Source organism: Bubalus bubalis, chromosome 18, assembly GCF_019923935.1.
Source record: "Bubalus bubalis isolate 160015118507 breed Murrah chromosome 18, NDDB_SH_1, whole genome shotgun sequence".
Classification (NCBI taxonomy): Eukaryota; Metazoa; Chordata; class Mammalia; order Artiodactyla; family Bovidae; genus Bubalus; species Bubalus bubalis.
Genome location: NC_059174.1, coordinates 7,968,215 through 7,993,371, shown reverse-complemented (window position 1 = coordinate 7,993,371; position 25,157 = coordinate 7,968,215). Strand labels below are relative to the sequence as shown.

The window sequence follows — 25,157 nt, the reverse complement described above, 5'->3', positions numbered from 1 at the left end:
GGTGTATGGGACCATTAGCACCCCCCACCCTGTGCCTCAGTTTCCCTCTCTGCAAAAATGGGTATAATAACTGTACCTACCTCCCAGGGGTGATTATAAGGATCAAATGAGACAACAAAGCGATAAAACAGGCAAAACAGTTCAGCCATCAGGGTTGACTATTTTCAGTATTGTTATTGGAAGGAAGAAGAAAAAGGCCCATGCTGCAGTGAGAAAGTGTGGATTTGGAGGACATGGAGATCTGGGTTCAAATTCCAAGGCCACTTCCTTAGCTGTGTGACCTTAAGCTGGTCAGTTACCCTCTCTGAACCTTCAATTTCCCCATAATTCAATCTACTTTTGGGATACTGAGAACAGGCAACCTGTAGGGATGGAAAGTAGATTAGTAGTTGCCTGGGACTGGGGGGAACATGGGGGGGGGGTCTTGGAAGGGGTATAGGGTTTCTCTGTGGAGGGATGAAAATATTCTAAAATAGATTGTGACACTGGCTGAACAGCTCTGTGAAGATACTAAAGGCCACTCAACTCTAGGCTTTAGATGGGGGAACTGTATGTGATATGAATTATGTCTTAATAAAGCTATTGAAAAAGAAAATAACCTACCTTAGAAGGCTGTTTAAAGAATGAATGGCTAACACAGCTTAGCACAACACAGCCTTCAATAAAGTAGCAGTTGCTCACATAATAATCATGATTAGAGAGTAGGTCTTCTGAACCTGGCCCTCCTCGCCCTGCCAGTGGCCGCAGTGGCCAGGCCAAGGCCCACTGCCCTGCCCCAGGGCCTTGCCAGCCTCCTCCCTCCACCCCCACAGCCAAAAACAGCCGAAAACCCCTGAGAGGCTTTGAGTTTGGCTTCCTTTCCTGATATTGTTCACAGAGGTGCATGTCCCCTGGGGACAAGCCGAGTCTCAGCTGCTGGGTGGCAGGACTCTGAGAGGAAGTACCACCCAGAACTGGCTTCCAGACCTGGTCAGGGTCAGGCCCGACACAGAAGCTTCTGCGTGGGAGTGGTCAGACCCCCACATCCCATTTTTTCCCAGCTTTATTGAGGTATAATTAGTATACAAAAAAAAAAAACCTGCACACAATCAAAGTACACAATCTGATGAATTTGGACTTCTGCATACACCCATGAAACCGTCAGCACATTCAAGGCAATAAATACCCATCACATTCAAAATTTTCTTATGGATTTATTATTGCTGTCATGTTTTGGCCATTTTTAAAGCTGGTTCTTTAGGTTTTGTTTGCTTGGTTTTTGCTATTGAGTTGTAGGAGTCTGCTATTCAAATCGGGGGCTGCTTGGAAAAACCTCTGTTACTGTAGTTTTAATTTGGGCTTTTCAAAAAATAGGCAGGAGACCTAAATAGACATTTCTCCAAAGAAGACATATAGATGGCCGACAGGCACATGAAAATATGCTCAACACCTCATTATCAGAGAAATGCAAATCAAAACTACAATGAGGTACCACCTCACACCAGTCAGAATGGCCATTATTTAAAAGTCAACAAATAACAAATGCTGGAGAGGGCATGGAGAAAAGGGAACCCTCCCACACTGTTGGTGGGAATGTAAGTTGGCGCAGCCACTGTGGAAAACAGTATGGAGGTTCCTCAAAAAACTAAAAACAGAATTATCACATGATCTAGCAATCCCACTCCTGGGCATATATCAGACAAAACTAATCCAAAAAGACACATGCAGCCCCATGTTCACAGCAGCACTAGTCACAGGAACCAAGATGCAGAAACAGCCATCAGCAGATGGATGCGTGGACAAAGAAGATGCGGTACATATACACAATGGAATATTACTCAGCCATAAAAAAGAATGAAATAATGCCATTGTCGGCAACATGGTTGGACCTAGAGATTATCATACTAAGTGAAGTTAAGTCAGACAGACAAAGACAAATATCATATGATGTCGCTTACATTGTGGAATCTAAAACATGGTACAAACAGGGGACTTCCTCGGTGGTCCAGTGGCTAAGTCTCCACGCTCCCAACGCAGGGGCTCAGGTCCAATCCCTGGTCAGGGAACCAGACCCCACAGGCCGAAACTAAGAGATACTGCATGTTGCAGTAAGCCCCGTAACAGCCAAATACATAAAATAAATGTCAAAAATAATAAAAAATAACACAGGACACCAATAAACGTATTTGAGAAACAGACTCATGGACACAGAGAACAGACTTGTGGTTGCCTAGGAGGAGCCGGGGGTAGGGATGGAGCGAGAGCTGGGGTTAGGAGATGCCCACTATTATCTATAGGATGGATAAGCAACAAGGGCCCACCGTATGGCACAGGGAACTATATTCAATATCCTGCGATGGGCCAAATGGTGAAGAATATGAAACAGAATGTGTGTGTGTGTGTGTATTTATGTATGTATATGTATATATATTTATGTGTATATGTAGGTATAACTAAGTGAATTTGCTGTGCAGCAGAAATTAATGCAACATTGTAAATCAACTATCCTTGAGTAAAATAAATTATCAAAAACTATAAATAAGATTATAACAAGGCTGTTTGGGCAAAGCTGATCAATGCCCTTGGAACAGCGGTTCTTGCCGTGTTGTTCTCAGTTTCAATTTGGTGATTAACATGAGGTGGTCACCCAGTGAAAATGTATTGGGCCTTATGCTTACAACCTGTGCAATCTTATGTTAGATCTCAAGTAAAAAATTAGCATTTTAAAAGGCTGTTCAATTTGTTAACAGGCTGTCTCTATGCTTCTGCCTTCCGTGTTTTCAACATAAGCTTCACTGAGCACATCTTAGCTATACTAGAAAAACAAAAGTGTTGCACAATCAAGGCCGTTACAGTCACAGGTCCAGCAGAGGTCGATCTGGAAGGCGGCTGATGAGCGTGAACTGAGGGGAGCCCCAGGGATGTGGCCATGTCCCGTTTTGGTGGGGCGCTGGCGTCACGGATGAGTTCTACGTGTGAGAATTCACTGAACTGTACACTTGTCTTCAGTGCACTTTCTTCATTATGCTGCGCATCAATAAAAACATTAAAATATAAGGCCGTTAGCTAAAGGGAGAAGGAAGCATTTAAAATCTTTGCAGTTGACCAAAATCGGTAACATTTATTGAATACCTACCTAAAACCAGGACCCTTCACACAGTACATGCATTAAGCCCTCACAGCAAACTAGGAAGCTCAATGATTTTCACATCCATTTTACTAATGAGGAAACTGAGGCTCAGAGGCGACAGATGACTCACAGAGGTGACCCAGAAGCTAGCGGCAGAGCTGGACACTGAAACCAAGTGCCTGCGTCAAGATCTGGGGTTCTTTCCACCCCCACCAAGGACTCCTGCTTCTCCTGGGGGCTCGCAGGGAGGTCTAAGACACACCCAGGGATGCCACGAGGGTAGGGCCTGGGGAATCTGCATTTTAGCCACCCCAGTCCATGACTCCTCTGCACCCTCTAGTGTGTGCATCAGTGCATTCTGCTGAAACAACAAGGAAGAAACACATCGTGGAGCCAGTGACGGGAGTGCAAAACGGTGCAGCCTCTTCAGAAGCCAGCCAGGCAGTTTATTCTAACAAGTGAAATACACACTTACTATATGACACAGCAATCCCATATCTAGGTACTTACCCAAGAGAAATGAAAACATACAATCATGCAAAGATCTGTACCCTAATGTTTATAGTAGCTTGGGCCACGCTGGTCATTCAGACGGTAAAAACTCTGCCTGTAATGCAGGGGACCCAGGTTCGATCCTTGGGTTGGGACGATCCTGTGGAGAAGGAAATGGCAACCCACTCCACTATTCTTCCCTGGAGAATCCCATGGACAGAGAAGCCTGGTGGGGTCCACAGGATCACAAAGAGTCGGACATCACTGAGTGACTAACACTGTATAACCAATAACTGGAAACAGCACTAAGGTCTTTCAGCTGGTGAAGGGATAAACAAACATTCATACATGGAAATAGCACCCATGGATAAAAGAGAAGAAAACACTGCTAGACGTGAGACCAAGGATGAGTCTCCAACGCATTCTACTCAGTGAAAGACCACTCTGTCACTCAACAGAGATTAGCCAAGCACTCGCCACTTGCCAGCACTGTTAACAGAAGCTGGGGAGACAAGAACGGGCTGAAACTGCCCTGTGTCTCTTGCGTTCTGCTGGTGAAGTGGCACGTGCTTGGCTAATGCCTGGGAGCGACAAAATAACAAATTACCTCAGCCAAGGATGTCTGCTGCTGCTGCTCAGTCGCGTCAGTCGTGTCCGACTCTGTGCGACCCCATGGACGGCAGCCCACCAGGCTCCCCCATCCCTGGGATTCTCCAGGCAAGAACACTGGAGTGGGTTGCCATTTCCTTCTCCAAAGCATGAAAGTGAAAAGTGAAAGTCAAGTCGCTCAGTCGTATCCGACTCTTCGTGACCCCATGGACTGCAGCCTACCAGGTTCCTCTGTCCATGGGATTTTCCAGGCAAGAGTAAGGATGTATGATGGTAGGCAAAGAACGTCTGGATAGGCCCTCCCACCTTTAGCCCAGACCCCTCATTCCACCCTACTGCTTGACAGTGAGTTTTCCAAACCAGAAACCAACAAGGTCATTAGAAAGTCCAAACGCCTGAGCAAGACTGAGCGGGCCCTGCAGGAATGGAGCCAGGCCTGCCTTCCCCTCCGGGCACATCCAGCTTTCAAATTCTGCAGAACTTAGTGGGTTCCTCTGCCTGAAATCCCACCCTCTCTCCTTTCCTCCCTGTTCAAGTTCAACAAACACTCGTCCTTTCTCTAGTCTCAGTGTGAGGACCACCACCTCCAGGAAGACTTCTGGATCCTCGCTTCCCATTTCTTCCCCAAACCTGCACTAATTATTCTTGGCTTCACCCTAGGCCTTATCACTTGTAAACATCTTTTTTTTTTTTTTTTTTTTTTTTTTGAGTAAAATACTATTTACACTCAGTAAAACTCATCCTTTTGGGTACACAGTTCTATGAGTTTGGGCAACTTCATTAAGTCCTGTAACTCCACCACAACCGACAATAAAACGACCCCACCCGACTCCCAACCCTGCAAATTCCGTTGTGCTGTTTATAGTCAATCCGTCCCCCACAGAGCCAGGGTCCCACTGATAGGAGATTCTCGAAGAGGCATGAGGACCGCTTCCAACACAGGACCCCAGGTTCAAGTCCCAGTCGTGGAACTGAGATTCCCACATGCCCCAGGGGGCAGCCAAAAAATATAAAGAAATAAAAACAAGGAAACACAATAACAAGGTCACTGCAGATGACCTTGGGGTGAAAGGAGACGAATAAAATGGGGGAGGTGAGGGCGGTGTTAGATGAGGCACACAGAGGCCTCTCAGGGGAGGCAATGTCTGAGCCGACCTGCAAAGAGGAGTGGCTCCAAGAGGAAGACGCCCCATTGCTTCCGAGGGTCACACTGGGGCTCAGGATGTGGGAGCCCTCCCTCAAGCCCCGGGGTGCGTCTCCATTCCTCGGTATTTTGGAGAATAACGAGGCCCTGAGTGTGAGCGTGGAAGCACAGCCTGACTCCACCAGGGCAGCCGTCCTCCCGGCCCTGAAGGTCACAGCCGTGGCCACTGTAAACAGAGCCTGTGTTGACAGAAGCCGGGCCACTCCAGAGGCGGGAGACGCGGAACGCACCTGGGAAGGCCGAGCTGGATTTTGATGGTTAGAACATAAGAGACCGGAGCAAGCACACACACACCAGTGACTCGTGCGTCACCTGAGTCCCTTCCGTCCACAGAGCCAGCGCCGCCCTCGTGTCTCCTGGCCCGTGACCTCCTTCGGCCACACGGCACAGTGTCCCCAGGCCTCATTCCTGCACGTTCTGAGCCTCTGCATCAGGTCGGAATTCAGCCGCCAACCAGCCTGCCAGACCCTCAATTTGTCAGGGGATCGAAATGTCACTGTCCAGTGCATGGGTCTCCTGGGTTTGCCGTAACAAACCTCCAACCGGGGAGCTTAAAACAACAGGAATGCGTTCTCCCACCGTTCAGGAGCCAGGAGTCCGGACTTAAGGTGTCCGCAGGTGGTTCCTCCTGCAGGCGCTGGGGGCAGATCTGGGCTGAGCCTCTCCCAGTCCCTGCGGCTGCCGACCGCCCTTGGAGTCCTGGGCAGCTGGATGCATCCCTGCAGCCTGAGCCTCTGTGGTCACGTGGCTTCGCCCTATGAGTCTGGGTCTGTACACTATCTTTCCTCTGTGTCCTCTTTTTATTTTTTTCAATATTTATTTATTTTGGCTGCGCCGGGCCTTAGTTGCAACATGAAGGATCTTTAGTGGCGGCATATGGGATCTAGTTCTGACCAGGCTTGAACACGGGCATCCTGCACCGGCAGTGTGGAGTCTTAACCACTGGACCACCAGGGAGGTCCCTCCTTCTCTTCTTTCCGTAAGGACACCAGCCACCCAATTTAGGGCTCACCCCAACCCAATATGATCTCATCGGAACTTGATTACACAGGCAAAGACCCTGTTTCCTAATGCAGTGACCTTCTGAGGTTCCCAGTGGATGTGGATTTGGGATGGACCCTACTCAACCTAGCACAGGAGGTCACAAGCCAGATGGAGAGAACAGGGCTTGCCACCAGGTTCCCAGGGAGCTGGAATGACCAGAGAGCTCAGCTTATGGCTGAGAAGACAACCACAGGGGGTGAGGGTGAGACCCCCACCGCAGGGTAAGCCCTGGTGGCTACCCTGCCCTCCCGGGACATGGCGGTTACCCAGAAGCCACCTGGGGACGACTGTTTTCCATCCCGCCTGCTCTTCCACAAGCTGACACTGACTTTTCTCCTCTGGGAGGTGGCGTCCAGCTCCCCTTCCCTGGAACCTGGCCAATCTTTGTAACTGCACCCCAATAGAAGGGCGCAGAAGGGACAATGTGTGAAGCTTCTGCCCAGCTCAGGACACACACCTTAGGAGCCCCAAGCTGACTTAAGAAGACCAGCACCCCTGAACTCACCATGCTGGAGAGTCTGCAGAGACTGCACCAAGATGCAAGGGAGCCCCAGCTGCCCCAGCCCCACTCTCCCAGCCTCAGTCTCCCCAGCCCAGCACCAGATATGAGAGTGAAGCAGCCTTTGAGATGGTCCCCAAACAAATCAGCACCCACTTGCTGTTGCACGAGAGACTCCCCACCCTAGACAGAAGTGCCCTGCCTCTCCCAAATCCCTGACCCACAGTGACTGTGACAGATGATCAATGAGCATTGTGATTCCAAGCCGTGGGGACTTTGTTATGCAGCAACATATAACTGGTACAAGGGGTCTGCTTCGCTGAATGGGGCTAAGAAGTCTGGGACAGACCAGAATTGTCTGAGACCATGGAAGCAAGGCAGGGCTTCTGGACACCGGCCTTGTGTTCAGAAGCTAGGGGTGGGAGAAGCAGGTGTCAGAGGGCGCGTACCTGACAAAGGCAGCAGCAGAGACACCCAGCGCTCAACAGCAGCAGGTCCAGAGGCCAGAGCCTCCGAGCCCAGGGCATCAGCTGTGCAGTCTGTGCCTGACCCTGGCGGGGGCAGCCCATCCTAGTTTTGCTTTGCTTCCTGTCATGTCGATTCTAGACCTGGATCTCTGCCCTTCCAGAGAGTCTGCAAGCCACCTATTATCCTTCCATAAACGCCTTGGTGTTGCTAACACTGGACTGGGTTTGTCCTCCACCTCCTAAAACTAATGGATACACTGTATCATCAGGATAACTCCTAACTATATAAGGAAAACTATGTAGAGCTGGAAGACAGGAAAGGAGAAAAAAGACTGGACAAGTGCCAGGTGTGAAGGCCGATATACTATGCAGTTTAAGGGGAAATCGACATGTATATGTCTAAATGCATAGACCAGCTCCAAAAAAATCACCAAGAACACGGTAACAGTGAATGTTCCTAGAAGGAGTTTGGGTGCCTAGGGCTCAGGGCAGGAGACTTATTTTAAACCTTTAGAAATTACTTGTGCGAATATTACCTGTCAGAAAATAAATACATAATTGATTAAAAGGATAAAGAAAAAAGGAAGCATTGGAATGGTTATTTCTTCACCTCTTTATACATTTCTCCATCTTTTGAATATGTTAGCATGAGAACGTATACTTCAGTAGTCACAAAATAAGATACAATGAAAAAGAACTGAAGCCCACAGAATGGAAGAAGATCTCTGAAAATCATATATCTGTATCTTGTATCAATAATAATAAGACCAATAACCCAATGCAATCTCAAAAGCGACAGAATAATCTCTGTTTGTTTCCAAGGCAAACCATTCAATATCACAGTAATCCAAGTCTATACCCTGACCAGTAATGCTGAAGAAGCTGAAGCTGAAGTTAAACAGTTCTATGAAGACCTATGGAGAAGGCAATGGCACCCCACTCCAGTACTCTTGCCCGGAAAATCCCATAGACGGAGGAGCCTGGTAGGCTGCAGTCCATGGGGTTGCTGAGGGTCGGACATGACTGAGCAACTTGACTTTCACTTTTCACTTTCATGCATTGAAGAAGGAGGTGGCGACCCACTCCAGTGTTCTTGCCTGGAGAATCCCAGAGACGGGGGAGCCTGGTGGGCTGCCGTCTATGGGATCACACAGAGTCAGACACGACTGAAGTGACTTAGCAGCAGCATGAAGACCTACAAGACCTTTTAGAACTAACACCCAAAAAAGATGTCCTTTTCATTATAGGGGACTAGAATGCAAAAGTAGGAAGTCAAGAAACACCTGGAGTAACAGGCAAATTTGGCCTTGGAGTACGAAATGAAGCAGGGCAAAGGCTAATAGAGTTTTGCCAAGAGAACACACTGGTCATAGCAAACACCCTCTTCCAACAACACAAGAGAAGACTCTACACATGGACATCACCAGATGGCCAACACCAAAATCAGATTGATTATATTCTTTGCAGCCAAAGATGGAGAAGCTCTATACAGTCAGCAAAAGCAAGACTGGGAGCTGACTGTGGCTCAGATCATGAACTCCTTATTGCCAAATTCAGACTTCAATTGAAGAAAGTAGGGAAAACCACTAGACCATTCAGGTATGACCTAAATCAAATCCCTTACCATTATACAGTGGAAGTGAGAAATAGATGTAAGGGACTAGATCTGATAGACAGAGTGCCTGATGAACTATGGACAGAGCTTCGTGACTGTACAGCAGACAGGGATCAAGACCATCCCCAAGAAAAAGAAATGCAAAAAAGCAAAATGGCTGTCTGAGGAGGCCTTACAAATAGCTGAGAAAAGAAGAGAAGCAAAAAGCAAAGGAGAAAAGGAAAGATATACCCATTTGAATGCAGAGTTCCAAAGAATAGCAAGGAGAGAGGAAAAAAGACTTCCTCAGTAATCAGTGAAAGAAATAGAGGAAAACAATAGAATGGGAAAGACTAGAGATCTCTTCAAGAAAATTAGAGATACCAAGGGAACATTTCATGCAAAGACGGGCTCAATAAAACATAGAAATGGTATGGACCTAACAGAAGCAGAAGATATTAAGAAGAGGTGGCAAGAATACACAGAAGAACTGTATAAAAAAGATCTTCATGACCCAGATAATCACAATGGTGTGATCACTCACCTAGAGCCGGACATCCTGGAATGTGAAGTCAAGTGGGCCTTAGGAAGCATCACTACGAACAAAGCTAGTGGAGGTGATGGAATTCCAGTTGAGCTATTTCAAATCCTAAAAGATGAGGCTGTGAAAGTGCTGCACTCAACATGCCAGCAAATTTGGAAAACTCAGCAGTGGCCACAGGACTGAAAAAGGTCCATTTTCATTCCAATCCCTAAGAAAGGCAATGCCAAAGAATGCTCGAACTACCGCACAATTGCATTCATCTCACACACTAATAAAGTAATGCTCAAAATTCTCCAAGCCAGGCTTCAGCAAAACATGAACCATGAACTTCCAGATACTCAAGCTGGTTTTAGAAAAGGCAGGAGGAACCAGAGATCAAATTGCCAACATCCATTGGATCATCAAAAAAACAAGAGAGTTGGCAACCCACTCCCATAATCTTGCCTGGGAACTCCCATGGACAGAGGAGCCTGTGGGCTACAGTCCATGAGGCGGCAAAGAGCTGGACACGATTGAGTGACTGAACAACAACAAAAAGTACCAAGTGTACAATCCTACCTAGCTCGCTGATCATTTAGAAGTTGAGCGTGTCAAAGCCACAGAGAACCTGTCTGTTAGAGCTCATTCAGTTAGTAACCTTTATTGAGTCCCATGTATGTTTGTTAAAAATAAAATAAAATTGAAAGCCTTTGTATAAAAAAAAAAGAAAAAGCAAGAGAGTTCCAGAAAAACATCTATTTCTGCTTTATTGACTATGCCAAAGCCTTTGACTGTGTGGATCACAATCAACTGTGGAAAATTCTTCAGGAGATGGGAATACCAGACCACCTGACCTGCCTCCTGAGAAATCTGTATGCAGGTCAGGAAGCAACAGTTAGATCTGGACATGGAACAACAGACTGGTTCCAAATCGGGAAAGGAGTACATCAAGGCTGTATATTGTCACCCTGCTTATTTAACTTATATGCAGAGTACATCATGAGAAACGCTGGGCTGCAGGAAGCACAAGCTGGAATCAAGATTGCTAGGAGAAGTATCAACAACCTCAGATATGCAGATGACAACACCCTTATGACAGAAAGTGAAGAAGAACTAAAGAGCCTTTTGATGAAAGTCAAAGAGGAGAGAGAAAAAGTTGGCTTAAAGCTCAACATTCAGAAAATGAAGATCATGGCATCCAGTCCCATCACTTCATGGCAAATAGATGGGGAAACAATGGAAACAGTGAGAGACTTTATTTTGGGGGGCTCCAAACTCACTGCAGATGGTGACTGCAGCCATGAAATTAAAAGATGCTTACTCCTTCAAAGGAAAGTTATGACCAACCTAGACAGCATATTAAAAAGCAGAGACATTACTTTGCCAACAAAGGTCCGTCTAGCCAAGGCTATGGTTTTTCCAGTGGTCATGTATGGATGTGAGAGTTGGACTATAAAGAAAGCTGAGCGCCAAAGAATTGATGCTTTTGAACTGTGGTGTTGGAGAAGACTCCTGAGGCTGAGAGTTCCTTGGACTGCAAGTAGATCCAACCAGTCCATCCTAAAGGAGATCAGTCCTGAGTGTTCATTGGAAGGACTGATGCTGAAGCTGAAACTCCAATACTTTGGCCACCTGATGCGAGGAGCTGACTCATTTGAAAAGACCCTGATGCTGGAAAAGATTGAAGGTGGGAGGAGAAGGGGATGACAGAGGATGCGATGGTTGGATGGCAACACGAACTCGATGGTGATGAGTTTAAGTAAACTCCAGGAGTTGGTGATGGACATGGAGGCCTGGTGTGCTGCGGTCCATGGGGTCAAGAAGAGTCGGACGCAACTGAGCAACTGAACTGAACTGAACCCAATTTAAAAATGAGCAAAAAAAATTCAAATACACATTTTTCCCAAGAAGATATACAAATGGCTGATAAGAGCATGAAAAGATGCTCTTCATCATTAGCTATTTGGGAAATGCAAAGTGAAATCACATGAGATACCACTTCACACCCACTAGGACTGCAGATGTAAAAAAGACAATAACAAGTGTTGGCAAGGAAGAGGGAGCAATTAGAACCCTCATACACAGCTGGTGGGAATGTAAAATAGTGTAGCTGCTTTGGAAAACAGTCTGGCAGTTCCTCAAAAGGTTAAAAATAGAGTTACTATATGACTCAGCAATTCCACGCCCAGGTGGATACCCAAGAGAACTGAAAATGTATGTTCACACAAAAACTTGTACATGACGTTAATATAAGCATTATTCATAATAGACGAAAGGTGGAAATGACTCAGATGTCCATCAGCGAATGAATGGATCAACAAATTGTGGAATATCCACATGATGGAATATTTTCAGCAATAAAAATAAATTAAGCACTGATACATACTACAACATGAATGAACCTTGAAAACGTCATGCGAAGTGAAAGTCAGTCATAAAAGACCACCCAGTGTGTGATTCCTTTTACATGAAAGGGCTAGAATAAGCAAATCTATAGACACAGACAGTGAATTTGTGATTGAAGGTGGTTGGGGAAAGGGGAAATGAGGAGTGGCTGCAATGGGTGTGGGGTTTCTGTTTGGGGTGATTAAAAACGTTCTAAAATTGATTGTGGTGATGGTTTACAACCCCATGAATACACTAAAAGCCACTGAATATACACTTCAAATGGGTGAATGGTACGGTATGTGAATTATATATCAATAAAACTTGATGGATGGATGGATGGATGGATGTGGTGGCCAACCTCCTAGATGGCTCCTCTGATCTCCATCTCCTGGATTTATGACCGACCTTATGATGCCTCCCCCAGCACTGAACAAGGGCTGCCTCTGCCTTAGCAGAATCCCGTGGGAGGGACAGTGTGTGACGTGTGAGGCTAGGTTATGAAGGCATGGTGGCTTTTGCTGTGCTCCCTTGGGCCACTCTCTCAGGCCCAGCCACTATGTTGCAAAGACACTCAAGGAGCCCCTGGAGAGGTTCCTGTGGAGAGGGACTGAGGCTTCTCACCAACAGCAAGCACCTGACAGCCGCTCCTGAATTCCTGACTCTTGGAAACCACGAGACAATAAATTACTGTTGTTGTTTACACCACAAAGTTTTGGAGTCAAGAAGCAATGGATTGCTGCTGCTAAGTCACTTCAGTCGTGTCTGACTCTGTGTGACCCCATAGACGGCAGCCCACCAGGCTCCCCAATCCCTGGGATTCTCTAGGCAAGAACACTGGAGTGGGTTGCCATTTCATTCTCCTACTAATAAAGATTTGTAAAGGGATGGATAGACGGATGATGGGTGGGGGACAGATGGAAGGATGGATGAGTGGGTATATGGGTGGGTACATGGATGCATGGATGGCAGGATAGGTGACTGGTTGGATGAATGTATGGGTGGGAAGAAGGAGGGATGAAGTTGGTGGAGCAGTGGGTGGATGTGTGGATGGGAGAAAGGATGGATGGGTCAGTGGTGGATGGATGGGAGGGGGACAGACAGAAGGCTGGGTGCATGGGTGGGTGCATGGATGCATGGATGGAAGGATGGGTGACTGGTTGGATGAATGTATGGATGGGAGGAAGGAAGGATGGAGGGTGGGTGGATGGATGGATGGATAGATAGCAGGATGGGTGAGTGGGTAAATGAGTCAGTGGATGGGTGGGTGAATGGATGGCTAGATGGAAGAAAGGACAGGTGGGTGGCTGGGAGGATAGATGGAAGGATGGGTGAGTGGGTAGATGGGTGATGGATGGTTGAAGACTGGAAGGAAGGACGAATGGGTGGGTGGGCAGAATTTTCAATTCAGGTCCCTCCTAGAGATTTCCTTTTTCTTTGACTCCCACACAAGTAAAGATGCAATACTCCAACATGATTCTCATTTCAAAACTCTCCATTTCAGCAGAGTTCAGGCTCAGGGAAACATCCAGGCACCAAAGATACGAGGTCACTACACTTCCTACCACGCTTCATCTTCCTCGCCCAAAGAGGCAGCAAGTGGAAATGCCTGGGATCTTGTACATGATCTCAGAAAACATGTGTAGATTCCTGGTGTGTCTGCTCCAGGTCCAGGCTTTCCAAGAAGGATCAGATTTGGTACAGATGGCCAAAGAAGCAAGACAAAGTGGCGGGATAGGGGAAGGGGGGGTCACTGAACAAGCCACACATCTGGTTCAGATTGCAGCTCCCTTGCTTGGGCGACTCACTGAGCCTCCCTGCGCTCCCAGTGCCTCATCTATGAGAGCCATGACACCCCTTCATGAAGTCGGTGACTCTTCAACACCAATATTAACAGAGATTCAGGTGAGACCTGGGTGCTAGGACTTACCTTTCTTCTTTCCCTGCCTTAGCTCTCTGCTTGTCCCTCCTCTGGCCCGTGACAGTTATGGCATGGTCACCAGCTCTGGCTTCAGATGACCTGGGCTGGACTCCAGGCTCTGCTCCTCCCCTGTGTAAACTTGGGCGCAATACCAAACCCCTCTGTGCCTCAGTTTCATCATCTGTAAAATGGGGATGGCAATGGCAATTGCCTCACAATTTTGCTGTGAGCATTAAAGGCGATAATCTTATAATCACTAAGGTGGATGACTTACACATAGCATGCTGAGCGCTGGCAGTAATAATACAGATGACAAGAACACGGCACATCACGCCCACCCCACCGAGCTCTGTCTGAAAGGCAGGACAGGCGGTAATGAATTATCTGCTGGGCCCTCCAGGGACAAAGCTGCCATCCACCCGGCCTCCCTGACTGTCCTGGACTTGGCCACCCGACACTTCACCCTGATGGAACAACAGGGGCTCCACCTCTCAGCTGAGCACCACCCTCCTCAACCTCTGAAACCTTAAACAAAAAGCTCACCTTTCCTCCCAGAATTGCTGTCTCCTTCCCTGGTCTCCATGGAAACAAATTCCATGGACCACTCTGGAGTCAGGGTAGCATTGGGATGACTAGGGGCATCACCCCGCCCTCACCCAGGGGACCAGGGGAATGACTGTCTTTCCATAGACTCGGAGGAACATTCTTTTCCAGACAGGCTGGAGCTCCGGAGGAGAGCCCCATCTTAGTGTCCTTGAGAGGTGTGCTCTGAGCTTGCAGATATGGCTTCAGGAGCTTGAGGGCAGGTGCTCCAGTTACAGGCTCAGGCTGGGCGGGTCTGGATGCCCACCTCCCTGCTTGGCGGGACAGTACCTTCCAACTTTTGCCAAGACTGACCCCCAACCCACGAGAAGCAGGAGAGGGCTTTTCCGGCCTCGCTTTTACAGATCAGGAAACGGGGGCTCAGAGAGGCCAGGCGCCGTGCCTGAGGACGCACAGCTGACTCTTTCCTCCTCCTCCACGTCCTCTCTTTGTGCTGTTGCAAAAGCACAAAAAAGAGATGGACAAAAAAGAGATGGACGACCTTGAGGCGTCACCACTGCTGGTCCAGGCTGGAAAGTCAGCTCGGCTCCCAGGGCCGAGTGCTCACGCTGCAGTATACCTGGGGTAGAGTAGGCGTGCGGCAAACATTTTTTAAAAAACACCCCCCTTTTTCACATAATTATTTTTAAAAATAACTGATTCAAAAAAAAAAAAAAAACTACAATGCAGTAACTAGGCAGCTTCTACATGTTATTCTGCTTAATCTTCATGGCCTATTCTATTTACTACCCCAGAGCAGGTATTAGTAATACCTGCTTTGTATTAGTAATCCCCTTTGGGAATTTCTGCAAGTATTTAAGACAGGCCTGGTTTTGACAAAGCTAACGAAAAGTGTGTGGAGGGGGAGGGGTCCCCATTAGTAAGATCCGCCAGAGGGCTGTGCAAAGAGTCACTCACTGAAGCAGGTCCTGAGTGCTGACTTCTTACAAGGGCCTGGACGCAGGTAAACTGTGGATGCACTGCTCTGGGAATTTCCAAAGTACCTCCCACCCGGGAGGAGGTGACAGGCAAAGACAAACGGAGAGGAGAGAGGATGCCGAGGAAGGCAATGGGGGGAAGGGGTGGGCAGGGGGTTCCAGAGGCTTCTCTGGTCCCCCCTATTACAGGTGAATGCGGCAAACCTACAGGGGGGTCCCCAGGACCTGGCTTCCCTGAGTCAACTCCCAGGCAAGGTCTCCAAGGACCAAAGTCCCCGGCCTGCCAGGTCTGGCCGTTCCTTCCTCCTGGAATCATGCAGGTCAGCAGAGCCGTGAGGGGGACCCAGTGCAGGCCTGCTGGCCGGGCAGCGCCCTCACGCCAGCTTAGCCTCCAGCACAGGTGGGACTGTCCCGGCCCCGACCACCTCCTCTCCCTGCCCAGCCACTGCCCACCACCCGAGCCCCCCAGCTAACACTCCTCAGGATGAGGCTCCAAACCAGCGCTCCTTTCATGTCCCGAGCACCTCTTCCTGTCTCTGCCACCCTGGCTGTGGCCTGTCTTCATTCATCCTCCCAGGTCCCTTGTGCCCTCCCAGACTCAGGGCTCCGACTGGACCTGGGCATGGAGAAGGATACGGTCCAGGTTAAAGGGAAGAGAAGAGGGCTCCTCCTCACCTGCGCCAGGGCCCGCGTTGGTCAGCACAGTATCCCCTCTGGGTCCCCTCCGGTCCTGGCTCAGGCTCTCCCACACGTGGTCCAAGGCACTGTTTTCTGGCTTTTGCCTTAAAAGGGTTAAGCCACGGCCAGGGAGACAGGGACTCCCTCCAGATAAAGAGAGATCCCAGGAACCTGGAAATGGGGAATAAGAAACCTGAGTCCTAAGGAAAGACAGAGCATCCCCCTAGGGATGCTCCACGGAGGAACCAGGCTGGTGCAGTGCAGCAGAAGCAGTGAGCCTGCAGGACTGGATCTCAGCAAGCACACAGATGCACCAGTAACCAGAGCAGATGGTTACTAGCACTTTCTGGGTGCCAGGCACCATTCCAAGTGAATCCTCTAGCCATCATCACAGCCCACGAGGCAGCGCCGCACATCCCAGCTACAGGAGAGGAAACTGAAGCACACGGAGCACAAGGGACCTGCCCAAGGCCACTGCCCTGGTGGGCAGCAGAGGCAGGGCTGGTACCCACCTCGTCAGACTCCTCCTGAGTCCACCCTCTGTCCTCAGTACAGCTAGAGGGGCCTCCCCAGTGACTGGGTCTGAATGAACACCTCAAGACTTTGGGCAACTCCTCAAAAAAGAGAAAAAATCAATACCATATGTCCTGGCCATTCCACTTCTAACTATACACCCCAAAAAATCAAAACGGGATTAAGAACAGATATTTGCACAGCAGCATTAGCAGTATTATTCACAATTAGCCAAGATGTAGAAGCAACCCAAGTGGCCTCTGATGAATGAGGGGATAAGCAAAACGTGGTCTAGACATAACATGAACATCATCCAGGGCTCCCCTGGGGGTCCAGTGGTTAGGAATCCACCTTGCAATGCAAGGGACATGGGTTCGATCCCTGGCCTGGGAGGACCCCACGTGCCGCAGAGTAACTAAGCCCTTGCACCGCAACCACTGAGCCCACGCACTGCAGCTACTGAAGCCCAAGTGCTTCACAACAAGAGACGCCACTGCGCTGAGACATTCACACGCCGCAACAAAGAGGAGCCCCCGCTCGCCACAGCTAGAGAAAGCCCGCACGTAACAATCAAGACCCAAGCACAGCCAAAAACAAATAAATCTTTTTAAAAATGTATTTTAGAAATGTTATCCAACCACAAAAAGGAGAGAAATTCTGACACCTGCCACACCACGAATGAACCTTGAGGACATTATGGCAGTTGAAATAAGCCAGTTGCAAAAGACAAAATACTGTGTGATTCCACCTATACATGGCACATAGAGCAATTAGATTCGTAGAGACAGAACACGGAAGGGTGGGTGCCAGGAGCTGGGAGAGGGGGCTGGGGGGTTAGCGCTTCCTGGGGATGGAGTCTAAATCAGGGAAGATTAAAAAAAAAAAAGTTCCAGAGACAGCCCGTAGAGCCATGTGAATGCACGCGATGCCACAGAGCTGTACTTAACAATGGTTAAGATGCTGATTTTATGTTTTGTAAATCTGACCACAAGAATTAACGTCTTCCCTGGTGGTCCAGGGGTTAAGAATCTGCCTGCTAATGCAGAGGACACAGGTTGGTTCCTGATCCGGGAACAGCCCACATGCAAAGAGCAACTAAGCCCATGCGTCAGAGCTACCAAGCTCGATCCCTAGAGCCCGTGCTCTGCAACAAGAGAAGCCCCTGCTGAAAGAAGCCCACGTGCTGCAATGGAGAGCAGCTCCTACTCTCCACAACTCGAGAAAGCCCGCACGCAACAACAAAGACTCAGCGCAGCTGTAAATAAACAAACTTAAAAAAAAAAAAGAATTAAGATAGATCCCGGGCTTTGGCACAATACTGGGCTGGACACCCCAACAATAACTGACATTGATCTTTTTCCAGACTGGCTAGGTGGGGCTGAGATGCTGCCAACCAGAGAAAGGTGTCCTTCTTGTGGACCTGAGCTTGAGGCTGTACCGGCTCTGGGAAGGAAGCCAGGGCAGCTTCACGGGTGGGAGTGGAGACAGGGAGGCCATGAACCGGGCCGATGGCTGTGACTAGTGGGGCGGGGGGCATCCTGAGAGGATCAGGCCAGCTGCAGGCTCTGCCTAATAATGGGGCTTCCCTGGTGGCTCAGATGGTACAGAATCTGCCTGCAGTGCAGGAGACCTGGGTTCGACTCCTGGGTTAGGAAGACCCCCTAGAGTAGGAAATGGCAACCCACTCCGGTATTCTTGCCTGGAACTTTCCATGCACATAGGAGGCTGGTGGGCTACAGTCGAGGAGGTCGACCTTTCTCTGACTGTTAATAGCTGATACCATTATTAAGAGCCTGCTGTGTACCGGGCTCTGTACTTAGCACACTGTACATGTAGTGCCTCATTTACTTCCTACTACAACTCTTGAAGGTGTTATTTCTGTCCATTGCACAGATGTGGAAACTGAGGCTCCAAGAAGAAAAGCAGCCTGCCCCAGGCCCCCAGCTAACAAGTGGCCAAGCCAGGCCTGTGTCTCTGGGTGCCCACTGTCTTCCCAGGCTGCATCTCTCTGCCTCGGGGGGCGGCCTTCACTGCCGGAGAGCCTGGTGCTGCGCCTTCACTTCTGTGGGTATCCCTTGGGTGGCGGGGATGTCTGGCTGCCGGGCAGGGGTCCTGGACTTGGGCCACATCCTCCACAGAAGCTGCTTGGAGCGGCTTCAGCCCAGGCAGAGCCTGAAGGGAGGGTGGGCAGCCCTGGGTCGGGGTTTTTGGTCCGTGAGGGAGCACTTGGGGAGCCCACCCACCCTCCACTGCTCTGGGGCTCAAGGCAGGACCCCAGAAGTGAAGGCAGAGAAGACCCCTAGCCAGCAGGAGGGCCCTTCCAGGAGCGCCTCCGAGGCCACTCTCTGGATAGCTGCCACGAGTGTGGTCACAGCTGCCTCCGCCCCAGGGCAAAGAGGAAGTGGTCAGAAGCAGCGAGAGAGGAAAGAGAGAGAGAGCCCTAAAAGAGGACGTGTCCCAACCCGCCCCGCCCCATCCCCTCGGAGGAAAAGGGGCCACGCTGGCCCAGAGCTTCTTGGAACCTCTGGCCAGCCAAGAGGAAACCTGCTTTAACCCCACTCCGATGTCCTGAAGACACTCTAGAACCCTCCGGCCCTGGGGCGCCCTGAGGTCCAGGGACAGAGGACCATGGGAGTCCCAGGGCCAGTGCCCAGCACCCGGCAGGCTCACGGCCACAAGAAGGGAGGATGGGCATCGTGGGGTTCTAGGTTCAAATCCTGCTCCCCCTTGTTGGCTCTGTGGTCAGACAGGCTGTTTCCTCATCAGCAACCTAGAAACAACAAGAGCCCCCAGCTTGTGGTGAGAATTCAGTGAGGCTTGAGATACCAAGTGCTAAATGCCATGCGTGGTAGGCAGTGAAAGTCTGACCAGTGTCAGCTCTTGTTTGGGTTTGGTTTTGTTTTGTTTTGTTTTTTTTATAAACAGCAAACATTTATTTTTCACAGTCCTAGAAGCAGGTTTATCCAAGATCAAGGCACCAGCAGATTTGGTGTCTCCTGAAGTCCACTTCTTGAATCTTAAATGCCAACTTTTCACTATGTCCTCACTTGGCAGAAGGGGCAGAGTATCTCTCTGGACCCTCTTGAATAAGGCGCTAATCACATTTGTGAGGACTCCACCCTTATGACCTAGGCCCCTCCCATACACTCCACCTTCTAATACCATTGAAGTGAAGAGAAGTCGCTCAGTGTCTGACTCTGTGAGACCCCATGAACTGTAGCCTATCAGGCTCTTCCGTCCATGGGATTTTCCAGGCAAGAGTGCTGGAGTGGATTGCCATTTCCTTCTCCATGTTTGGGGGTTTTTTGGCTGCACCAGATCTTCGTTGCAGCACGCGGGATCTTTAGTTGCGGCACGTGGAATCTAGTTCTCTGACCAGGGATCGAATCCGGGCATGGAGGAGTCTTAGCTGCTGAGCCGCCAGAGAAGTCCTGTGTTAGCCACTGCCATCTCAGGGGAATCTCTGAGGCCTGCAGGTTGCCTCTCCTCTCTGGGAGGCAGGGCTGAGGGCTGGCAGCAGGCAGAGACTGCGCGTGGGGTGGGTCCAGAGAGAGGTAGCCATGCTGCTACCATGAATAGAGAAAGAATCAGAAAAATCTGAGGGACAAAAACGGATGGTTTCCATCTCTCCAGAGACCTACTCTGAATCCCCTCCGAAGCACAATCTAACCCTGCACACCTCCAGACAACATGCTGGTATCACTCAACACGCCGAACGGCAGAGCACAAGGGTTCTGGGGCCCCATCTCGGGAGCTGAGCCCAAACTCTGTAGCCTTGACCTGCAGGCAGAATGAGCTGTGTCTGCGCCCCCCACCACAGTGAATCCAGTTGAGCAGAAATGCTCAGCACCACCGCAGCCCTGAGTGAGGTAGCTGACGACAGATGGTTCGTGAAGTACCCAGGACGGGCCCCCAGGAGTGAGCCCCTCCTTACCCTTTATGTCCTGAAATTCTCCAACTCCTGAAATGTTCACTCTCAGGGTGGACCCAAGGCCGCTTTACTCACCCACCCTCGTCTTGACCTTGGTCATCAATCTCTAGTTCCCCTCACGCCTCCCTCTTTCAAACAATCCAACCACCCCCACGGTCAAACGCTGCATCAAGAACGCCGTAAAATTAAAAGGAAGAAATAGGAGCAATGCTTTGGGCAGAAAGCTTCCTTATCTTCCAGAGCCCTTCATTTCACAGGCTAATTCATCACATTAAGATGGAGAGTGCCCTCTACTTCAAGTTCAGAAACCTCTTTTCCAAAATACCCTCGTGAAGGAAGCACTGGCCACCTAAATAGAAACTCTTATGAGACATGGTACAGAATTTCACACTATTTGTATGTGACTGAACAGCAAGGGACAGTAACATTTCAGCAGTTCACACAAGAGGAAACACAATTGGCCAACTCAAAAAAAAAAAAAAAAAAGATTAGTGAGGTCAACCTCACTAATCAATGAAAATAAAATGCCATTTTTACATTCCTGTCAAATAATTTGCTTTCTAATCTTATAAATTGTTTTTTATGTTTATTCAGCCACATATAGCTCTGTGTATATATGCTTTTAGCTGGCTTCCCCACCCCCCCCAAAATGAGGTCATTTTTTAACTCACTATATTGAGGACCTCTTTCTGGGCCAGGAAACACAGCCAACTTCATGATGCTTTGCTTTGTTTAGTTTTGTGTTGAATCACCATGCCACTTGTCATTCCCTTGCGTGGATGGAGACCCACTGTGTTTAGCAGGTTGCCTACTGATGGGCTGTTTACAGTTTTGGTTCTTTCTTTTATAAGCAATGCATCTTTGCACGTGTATGTTTGAACACCTGAGTGAGGATAATCATAGAAAAAACCAACATCCATAAATTCTGGCTCATATAGCAAAATATATATTTTATATCTATAATATATAACACACATATATGACATATATATAATACATAACATATAATCTATAACATATATATATGTGTGTGTGCGAGCATTTGAAATTTTGACAGAACCAAATTGTCCTCTAAATACATTACTGCTGAATTGGTAACAACATCCATCTAATACTTTAATTTTTTTTTAATAAAAAGACCACTTTAAGATTTAAGATTACAGAGATGGTAAAAACCAGCCCAGATGGGCTCAGGTTTGAGGTTCTTTGGCTGAGTTAGCAGAGGTCCCCCAAATAAACCCCCAAACCAGTAATGCATGAACATGTAAATGCTTTGGACGCCCAGCATCAACTTCTGTTTCCTGCCTGGAGAGCCCCGTGTAAAAGCAGCAATGCGAAGGCAGCTGGGCTGGCGTGCAGGCTCCACCCTGGGCCCTCTCCTGCCACCCCCAGCCCTCAGGGCTCAGACAGGTACCCTGGGGGAGGAAGGAGCCAGGCTGGGTCACTAGAAAAGACTCTGTTTCAATCCCAGCTCTGGCAGTGGCCTACCAGATGACTTTGCACCAGTTGCTAAGACTCTCCAAGCCTCCGTTTTCCAGTTTGTAAAATGGGCCCAAGAAAACCTGCCTGGCTCACTTGTGATGAGGGTTAGATGTGGGAAAGGATGTGAAAGTAACTGGTTTTCCTTCCTTCTGTTTCGGGTTTGCTGTCGGGTCTACAGCTGGGGAATCGGGGAGCCCAGTCTGGGGTTTTCTGACCACAAGTGCTTTCCCAGAAACAATCTTCTCTGAAGTTGTTAGTTTTTTTTTTTTTTTTTTAATCTGAATAGATTATACATGCAATACAAAATTCAAAAGATCTAGAAGGCTAAATGTGAGAAACATCCCTTCCCCTCTCCTGCCCCCTCACCCCCACTTCCCCTTCCCAGAGGCAGCCTTTGCCACCTCTTTCTTCTGTTTTCCTCTGGGGTCAGTCTTTGTGCTCTTTCACAAAAATGCAGCATTCTACATCGATTACTCTGCATCTTGCTTTTTAAAAAGTTCACCAACATTTGCTGAAGCTTTTCCCCTATCAGTACATATGGCGCTTCCTCTTTCTTTTTCCTCCCTACTTTCTACTTTGAAATATTTTAATGCTATAAAAAAAAAAGTTTCAAGAATAGGAAAATAACCAATCATATTTTTAACTTCTTGAGAGAGTCCCTTGGACAGCAAGATCAAACCAGTCAATCCTAAAGGAAACCAACCCTGAATATTAACTGGAAGGACTGATGCTGAAGCTCCAATACTTTGACCACCTGATGCGAAGATCCGACTCACTGGAAAAAATCCTGATGCTGAGAAAGATTGAAGGCAGGAGGAAAAGGGAGTGACAGAGGACGAGATGGTTGGATGGTATCACTGACTCAATGGACATGAGTTTGCGCAAACTCCAGGAGATAGTGAAAGACAGGGAAGCCTGGTATGCTGCAGTTCCTGGGGTTGCAGAGGATTGGACGCAACTTAGTGACTGAACAACAGCAACAATTATTAATACAGGCCATGTTTGTTTTATCTTTCTTTTTTTTTCCTAAGCTATCCAAGAGTTAGTATTTCAATCCTAAATATGTCATCAGGTATCTCCTAAGAAGAAAGATATTCTCCTCCATAACCACATTATGATGATCACATTCAGAAAACACAGTATCAATACAATGCTGTCATGTACTATACTGCCTATAATCACACTGCCCCAGGTATCTAATTTAAAAAACCTTTAAAAATACTCAAGTTTCAATGAAAGATTTCCCATTGCATTTATGGTCATGTCGCTAAATCTAGAACAGTCCCAGCTTCTCCAGTCTTTTAGAACATTGACATTTTTAAGTATCCAGGCCAGTTTTGCAAACTATCCCTCAATTTGGATTTCCCCAAATCCTTCAGGACATTTTTTCTTTTTTTTGCAGAAATAGTACATAGCTGACATTACACCTCATTATTTTTTATGACAACAGAGTACCCTGTGTATACAAATTGTATAGCTAGTCCTCTATCCAAAGATGTCTAGATGATTTCCAATAATTTGTTTTATACAAAATGACACAATCAACATTTTTAAAACTGTCATTTTGGAAGTTTCTGAGTATAGAGTCGGTCTATAGGATATATACCTAGAAGATAAATCACTGTACTTACATATATATGCATTTGTAATCCTGAACGTTATTGCTGAATAGCCCTTTACAGAGGATATATTTATTAATACTTCCACTTACACTGTGAGGATGCTTGCCCCTGAAGCTTGTCATACTTTCAAACTTTCTCCCTGTGTCCTGGCTAGTAGGCCTCGCAGCCTTGCTGAGCCACTGTCTGACAAGATTTCCTTACATTTTCCCCTGTGAGTTTGGGCTACAATCCAAAGAAAATCCCATCTTCCAAAGACAAAGCCCAAAGACTTCTCCTGGAGCAGAATTCTTGATCTTTGTTAGAAAACACATGTTTGTTAAGTAAGCTGCTAAGATTCAAAATGAGGGGTTTATTAAGCAACGCCTGATGTATGTCTGTGAAGTGTGCATTCTTAACACGCTCATTTTACAGATATGCAAACAGCCTCAGGAGGTCAGGCAGCCTGGTCATTACAGTTTGTGTGCTCAGTCGCTTAGCTGTGTCTGACTCTTTGTGATGCTCTGAACTGTGGCCTGCCAAGCCCCTCTGTCCATGGGATTCTCCAGACAAGAATACTGGAGTGGGCTGCCACCCCCTCCGCCAGGGAATCTTCCTGACCCAGGGAGAAAGCCTGCATCTATTTAGACTACAGTTTGAGCAAGGAATAACCAACCCAGACCAGTCTGACATCCCAGAAGTGAGAACAGCCTCCTTGGATGTTGGGAGAGGTGGACAGATACAAAAAAAAAAAAAAACAAAACTCAACAATGTAACTCCAAATCCAAATTTGCCGATCTCTGGCCGAAGCTTTCTGTTCAGATGATGTCATGTTGGTTTTCACCTTCCCGTTCTCAAGCTACCTGAAAACTACCTTCCCCAGAACGCATCACTCTCAGGGCTCTTTCGACCTCTGTAGACTACACTTCCCAGAATACAGAGCTGCCACATCCGCCGGCACGCTTCCGCTTCCGGCCCAGGTGTTTTCTGGGAGTTGTGGTCTCAAACGGTACTGGGGTTGAAGAGGTTGGAAAGAGTCCTGGCGGTAAGCCCACGTGGCACAAAGACTTGGGGTGGGAATAGATACTGTCTTTATAAACCGGAGGCACCAAGCAGGCCTAAAATCACTTTCCATTTCCCTTTATTCAGCAGACTGGCTCTGTGACCACACCACCCTGGGAATCTATCGGTTGCGACTACCTCTGACGGACTTCAGGGTCAGCAGAGGTTCCTTTAGGAGGATCATGGCATTCATTTCACTGCTGAGTCTTCTAAAGGCCCTGAGGTTCGGTCCTTTGGTTCCTATGGCATATTTCCTCAGAAGCGCACCCTGTTTCTTCCTCCCTGAGACACCCGCACCTTCTAAGCAGTGAAGAAAAAAAGAAAAAAAGCACCTTTTAAAAGTTATCTGGTTCCTTCAGACAGTCAAATAGTTGTATTACAGGCAGGAAGTTCAAGAATAAAGTCTGGCGACCTCAGTCTGCTTCTGAATCAGTAGCTGAAAGCAGAGTTCTCAACCTCCTCTTTGTTAAAACCCACATGCCCATGCCAACGGAGATCCACTGTATCAGTCTGGACTAAGCTGAAT

The 25,157-nt window shown here is 48.1% G+C and overlaps 1 long non-coding RNA gene across 3 annotated transcripts in view; it reads right to left on the bottom strand.

Moving 5' to 3' along the window:
- Window positions 1–2,208: 2,208 nt before the first annotated feature.
- Window positions 2,209–25,157, bottom strand: part of LOC123330232 — a 44,832-nt gene continuing 21,883 nt past the window's right edge. The window contains exons 3-6 of one of the 3 annotated variants that reach the window (XR_006640134.1): window positions 16,043–16,216; window positions 14,122–14,200; window positions 13,857–14,028; window positions 2,209–3,006 (exon numbers count right to left, since the gene is read on the bottom strand). This is a non-coding gene — a long non-coding RNA (uncharacterized LOC123330232). The remainder of the gene's footprint in view (window positions 3,007–13,856; window positions 14,029–14,121; window positions 14,201–16,042; window positions 16,217–25,157) is intronic. The other 2 variants (XR_006545975.2, XR_006545974.2) reach the window with 2 other exon arrangements.